The following is a 7,081-nucleotide window of genomic DNA, read 5'->3' on the forward strand; positions in this document are numbered from 1 at the left end:
TTCTTCTGTTGGGGCTTTGGGGTGCTGAGGCAAATCTCTCAAGCATGAAGTTAAATGGCTGGCTATCAGTGATGCAGATAGGGCTGCATCTGTAAAGATCAGGTGAGAAGAAGAGGAACAATGCTCATTTATAGGTGGTGCAGACAGTAAGTTGCTCCTGCTTAATGACTGGGTCACAGCTATTAACAGATAAATACCTCAGCACTGTGCTGGGGAACACGTTCGTGTTCTGCGCCTTCAGATATGCTGCTTTTTTCTTTGCCATCTCCCTCACTGGGTTTGAACATAATGTTTGGTAAGAGGGAGAAATAGGACTATGAAGACCCTAATGCAGAGGTTCAGAGGAAGATAGCAGTAGTAAAAATCTCTGATCATGTGTTTGTATGTTAACAAATGAATTTGTGTCCCATTAGAAGAAACAAACCACTCTTTTGTCAGTGGTCAGAATGCTGACTCCTGCCATGTCCCTATACCTGTGCATCATTCCACCACGTGTTTGGAAGGAGCCATCTCATCTAATGTCAAGTGTCCATCTGGGACAGGACATCCAGATCTCAGCTAGTCTTCTTGGGCTTCCTTTTGATTCTGTAGGAAGGAATGGGCACGTTCAGGCTGTGATTTATCTGGTTCCTATTAGACTAAAAGTAGGCTGCGTCACCAGCTGGAGTCCCTTGTTTCTCTCTGTTGCCTCTATAATTATTTCGAGGATAATTAACTCCAACTTAGACATTTGGTTTGGAGCTCTCTGAGTGAGAAACTTGGCAGTTCCAGGCAGAGGAGATGCTTCATCAAGTGGTGAAGTGGCACAAGCTTGGGAGTGTATCCCAGTCCCTGGCTTTGCTTTCTGTGAGATGCCTTCATTACACAGCTGACTCAGATCTCTCTATTGTGTGGTGAAATTATTACTTTGTGAACAAAATTGAGTTAGTTTGGGCAGAGCTTAAATATCATGCACACATATAGGATCCTGAGGGGAACACACTACTTTTCCTGAATGCTAATGATGTTTCTGTAAAGAATTAGGTTTTGTGAGTCCTTTGCATTTTGATCACTTCTCTGGATCTTTGGTCTTCCAGGTTATAGAAAAGCCTATACCTGGCATATATTTTTTGGCATCTCTCACAGAGAAGCTGAATTTCTCATTCCTTCAAGTTTTCTCAAGTCTGTCAAGTGAGATGACAATGTCCATACAAGACGGTCCAGCACTTAATCTTTCAGAGGACTCTGTGGTGTTCAAACTCTCTGTCCTGGTTTAGGGCAAATGTGGGAGGAAACCTCCAAAGGGGTCTCTCTAGAAAGTAAATTGAAGCAGCCCACCCTTCCCCCACCAGTTCAGGAGACATAAATCTCCTTCAAAAAAAGTGGAAAAACCTGTTTATTTAGCAAGCAAAATACTCACAAATGTGGAAAAATGAATAATATTAAACAAAGGAACCTCTCGTTGTTCTGAAGACATGGCAAATTCAGAGAGAGAGTCCTTGTTGTGTGATGTGGCTCGGCTCACTCAGTCTCTTATCAGTCCCTCCTGTGCTGGAAAATGCCACGTCCTGGGCCCTGGTGGGCCACAGGTGTGAGCTCCTGATGTTTTTCTGGGTTTTCAGTCCAGAGCAGGGTTGAACAGCTCCAAGAGGCAGAAAAGCCACAGTCTGGGGAACTTCTCTGCTTCAGCTAGCTAAAACTAACTAAAAGCAAGGGAGCGCTCTCTCCCGCTCTCCCTGCTGCAGACAGCACAGTCTGTGAGAAGTGATGCAGGGGAGCAAGTGCAGTTTCTGAAAACAAACTCTGCACTTCTCCCTGCTTCGCTCTTGGAACCAGTCCTAAAGGTGCAGAACTTAATATCCAGCATAAACAGAACAGTCAGTTAGGGATACAAGCATCATAAGGTCACCCTGGGACACTCTCATAATCCCAAAGGTGCCAAATCTCCAGTCTGAGCTTATTTGGTTACAAATCAGAGCAAGTCAGTGACAACAGTGGAGGACCATTTCTGGGTGGTGCTGGAAATGCAGATGAGCACGGGTATTGCTCGATCTGTTAGTGCTAAGGGCACAGATGGTGAGATCTGACTGAGTGGCCTGCAGAGTGCCTCAGGACTGCATGGGGAGAGTCCTAAGCACTGCTCATTTCCTGCATTGTCCCATGTCCCCAAGCCAGTGCCATTTACCAGTTCAGTGGGGGCCATCCTACAGGTCTCCATCTCTAGAGTGTGTGCTGGTGAGAATGGTTGCATTGACAGCTTTTGCACACTATTTCAGGTACAAATGGAAGAAAAGTGCAACAGCAGGCATTTTTAGGAATAACTTATCAATTATCATAAAATTTAGGCAGGTTTGGGAAAAAATTGAGTAAGTTTAATAAATTTTTTAGTCTGTCCACTGGTTTACAGGTCCCTGGAAACTGATAGCTATTTGAGCTTGAAATGGATGGTTGTCATTCTTATAGTGCATAATTTACCTTTTGCAGAGAGTGTAACTTTCTATCTCTCTCCTTATTGTTGCTGATTAGGTCCTTATTTTTTGCTACTCATTTATCAGTACTATTTTTGGAAAGATGGATTTTTGGCAAGGTCACCATCAGCTTCTTACTTCCCTGTAAATTGGATTATTGCCTCTAGCTGGGCTCTGTGGAAATGCTGACTTTCTTGTTCTCATTTCTTACTAGACAGTCTAATACATCTGGGTTTGTACTGTCTTCATAGAACACCCACCCTGGCCTTTTGGGCTCATCTCAGCAGCCCCACCACATCCTCTCATCCCTAAATTGTAATTTTGGAATTTTTTCGAAGTGTTATGAGCTTCCTTGAGCCCCAGCTTTCTCCTGTTCAATGCTGAAGACTATTTTCCCAGACTTTTGCTTGTGATTTCCTGAAGTTGAGGATACACTACAAAAGCTGTTGTGCTGGCCAAAAGCCAGAATAGTGGTGCAGTCTGTTTGTTGGTGTTCTCAGCAGCCCAATTTGTTCTTTCCAAGCCAGTTCCCAGCCAATTCCAGTTTAGCTCAAAATTAGACACAAGTGTACATTTAAATGCAGGATATAGTGGAAGAATTTCAGTTAAGTTTTGTGCTGAACCTGGACTAGTCATCTTCTTTTTTTTGACATCCAATTTGAGCACAGACTACTCAAAATAGACCTTTAGTGAGGTGGAAAGAAGATGGGGAGTAACTCCTCAGATAAGTTCCATAAAAGAATTCTTTCTTACAGTGGCTGTTGGGTGGTTTTAAAGCAGAAAAGTTTAAAACTTTACCACATTTTCCAAAGTGGTATTCATCTCACCTAGGTGGAGACACTTAAATGAAAGCAGTAACTGAGACCCGTGGCCACCTGATGTCACTTCTGCAGCTGGTGGAGGTAGGCAGGATTGCCAGAGGGGACAGGTCTTTTCCTGACAACTGCAAAGAGCCTGGAGTTGCCAAAATTAGGTGAGGAGAGACAAGGCCTAAGAGATGGTCGCATCACTTGATGAATGACTGACAGAGAGCTTTGGATGGAGCTAAGGGAAAAAAAAAGTGAATTTATGACAATAAGGGACAGGCAACTTACGAGGAACACTGGGATGTTGTGAGGTTATACAGGAAGAAAATTAAAAGGGTCAAATCCCAAATAAAACTTTATCTGGTTACTGTTGTAAAAAATGTTTCCATAAATTGGTCAGCAAGAAAAGGAAGGCTGAGAATCTTGACCCTTGAGTGGGGGGAAATATTGTGACAAAGGATGAAGAAATGATTTCAGGTACTTAATGTCTTCTTTGCCTCAGGCTTTAGCAGTAAGTTCAGTTGTTCTCAGGTATCCAGCCCTCTGAGGTGGAAGACAGAGGAGCAGAATGAAGCCCCCATCATTTGGGGGTGGATGGTCAGTGATCTGCCTCATCACTTAGGCACATGTAGGCTTATGAGGCCACTTGGGATCCAACCAAGGATATTGAGGGAGATGCTGGCAAGGCACTCCCCACCATTTACCAGCAGTCCTGGCTAACTGCAAGCCAACTCTAACCTCCAGTCAACTGGAAGGTGGGTCTGGGGAACTACAGGCCTCTCAACCTGACCTTGGTACTGGAAAAGGTTATGGAGCAGATCCTCTTGAGCGTCATTACGTGACACATGCACAACAACCAGGGGATCAGGCCCAGCTAGGACAGGTTTGTAAAAAGCATGTCCTGCTTGACCAGCCTGGTGTCCTTCTGTGACAAGGTGACCTGATTAATAGCTGAGGGAAAGCCTTTGACACAGTTTTGCACTACATTCTCCTAGAGAAAGTGGCTGTTTACAGCTTGGATGGGTGCTAGGTTATGAACTGGTGGGGTGGGCAGGCCCAGAGAGCTGTGGGGAATGAGGTACATCCCGTTGGTGGCCAGTCACTAGTGATGTCCCCTGCGCTCAGTATTGGTCCTGTTTAATGTCTTCACTGATGATCTGGATGAGGGGACAGAGTGCACCCTCAGTCAGTTTGCAGAGGACACCAAGCTGAGTGGAAGTGTTGATCTGCTGGAAGGCAGGAAGGCTCTGCAGAAGGACCTGAACAGGCTGGATCAATGGGCTGAGGCCAATTGTGTGAGGTCCAACAAGGGAAAATTCTGGGTCCTACACTTGGGTCAGAACAACCCCAGGTAGCCCTACAGACATTTGTGCAGCCTCAGAGTAAGGGATTAGGGACCAAGCAAGTTCCTAGTGCTGCGTCTGAGGCTTCTGTCCTGTGCCACTTGAAGCCTGTGCCAAAATTCCAGCTGAGCTGAGTGTCAGCAGGGCAGAGGGTTGTAGGTAGATTGCACAAATAGTACAAGCAGATCTCTCCTAATTTATTGCAAATACACACCTTTTGGTTTTCCAGCCTTTCTGTGCCTTTGATTTCATAGATTTTTTTTTAATGCTTTTGGTGCAAAAGGTAAAATCACAAAACTCTCAAAATCATCAGAAAAATATAATTGGCAGAAATGTTTTCTAAATGCAAATTGAACATCTTCCTTTTGATTGTGGGCTATGCCAAAGCTCTAACATACATCTTTGATCTTATGGCTGTGTCTGGAGAAATTATGGGATTCTAATATGGAATAATAGATTCTCATCAAGACTTCTAGCTTTAGGAAATTGTTTAATCTCCATTCTCAGTGGCTGTTTCTTTGATGCAGCTGTGACTGAAGGGTCCCAAGTGCTGGAAAACAGCTCACCAGCTCAGAACAAAGCTGATTATGTAAATTGTGCATTAAGATTCGGTTTCAATTTAATTTTATTCTGTAAATAAATATCCCATTAACATCCATCTGTTAAAAGTCAGGTAAAACATTTTCAAAATCTCCATTGCTATGGCAGATGTGACTGTACCATAAATAGCAATGGTGTGGTGGTATGAGGATGTCAAAGTATAAACTGCAAAGCATGTTTTAAGAAGTAATGAAGGTGATAATATTTAATTATAACAAAGGAGACCTTGTCTGATTGAGACAGACAGGGCTTCCATTTGTGTTGTTCTGTTTACATTATGCAAAATGCTTTCTCTGATCACCATCTCCAACATCACTAATAATTATAGCTCATTAATTCACTTAAAACACAAAAACATTTCAGCTGATGAAGGTCATTACTGAATTATGTCCAAGCCTTTTGCTTAATATCTTTTTATTTCAACAGCTTACTTGAGAGCAGTCATTTTCCCTTGGTCTAGCTGGTACTTCACTGACAACGCTGGTAATAGATTGTACTGATCAAGAACAGAATGATGAACCCTGTCAGGTTCCTAAATTAGTCTTCAAAGAGTATGAGAAGGTTCAAGTGCTCTTAACCTATAGCTATTTTTAACTATTTTAAAAGTCAGAGATTTCATATGCACTGCAGAAGAGCCCTCGACAAGGAAGCAACCGGGGGATTGGAGCGAATCTCACTTATACTGGAAGTATAAAACTCTGTGTGTGTGTCAGCTGGAGATTAGAAACAGGTTCCTTATATATTCTGAAGGAGGAATTGTAGCAGTGCTAATTTAATTCCATAAAAATAATGGAAAATTATTTTCTATGTCACACACTGTAGGGAATGGTTAGGGATAGTGCACTGCTATACCAAGACAGAACAAGCAAGGAGAAATTACAATTCTTCATGGTACAATCAGACTTGAGCACAATCTTCCAGTATTCTGCTATTCTACCTAAGCTCCTTGTTTATGGAAATCTGCACCACATGTGCAAATCCTCCCTATTTGGCAGAAGCTGGCCTTAGGCATGAAATGACATGCCTGTAAATACCTAATTGTTGATACAACAAAATGCCATGTGCCACACTAAAGCTGGCAGTCAAATTCCTGGTAAAACCAGTGCTACATTGGAGCCTTTTTATCAGAGCAAATAAAAGCAGAGTCTGGTACCAAGTTTCAAGAACGGTTTACTGCTCGGTTTAAGTATGTTTGCAAATCCAAGACAGCTCCAGGTATCAGACATCATGAGGTATGTCCTCATTCCTGTCCAATTTTCCAAAGAAATTGTGAGATCATGGGACTGTAGATGGAACTGAAGAATACAGCAGATATCACAGTTTTTTCTCATTCACCAGTACACAGAAATTCTGTTTTGACTGTACATTTTTTCAGCTATCTTAGGTTTTTATCATCAACTGACTTTTATGGCAGTGTTGGGCAAGGAGCAGAGGACCCTGCAGGTTTAGTTACCTCCCACAGGTGGAGTTGGATTAGAAAAGGGAGGTTATTCCACCCCACCAGGCCAGAGCTAGAGCTTTGACTGGCACAAAGGCCTCTAAATGACCGTGAGCTTTGCTGTATTTCAGTAGTTCAGGAAGTTGCTGGATAAGGGCAATGAATTATAGAATCATTTGGGCTGGAAAGGACTTCTAACATCATTGAGTCTGATCAAGGCCAGTATGGAATGGATCTCACTTGAATATACACCCCTCTTTCCTCCTGTCCACTACACCTAGAGGCATGTCTTGGACAGAAACAGCTTCTCCATCACATCCTCTAAGACTCCCAGGCTGCAAAGATACCAGAAGTCTGGAGAAACGGGGCTGTAATAAGAAGTACATGAAACATCATTGCTGCCACCAAAGCTTTGCTTAGGTGTGGTCTAAGATACCCTGAGGGGTT

The sequence above is a fragment of the Zosterops lateralis genome, assembly GCF_965231275.1.
Source record: "Zosterops lateralis genome assembly, chromosome: 2".
Classification (NCBI taxonomy): domain Eukaryota; kingdom Metazoa; phylum Chordata; class Aves; order Passeriformes; family Zosteropidae; genus Zosterops; species Zosterops lateralis.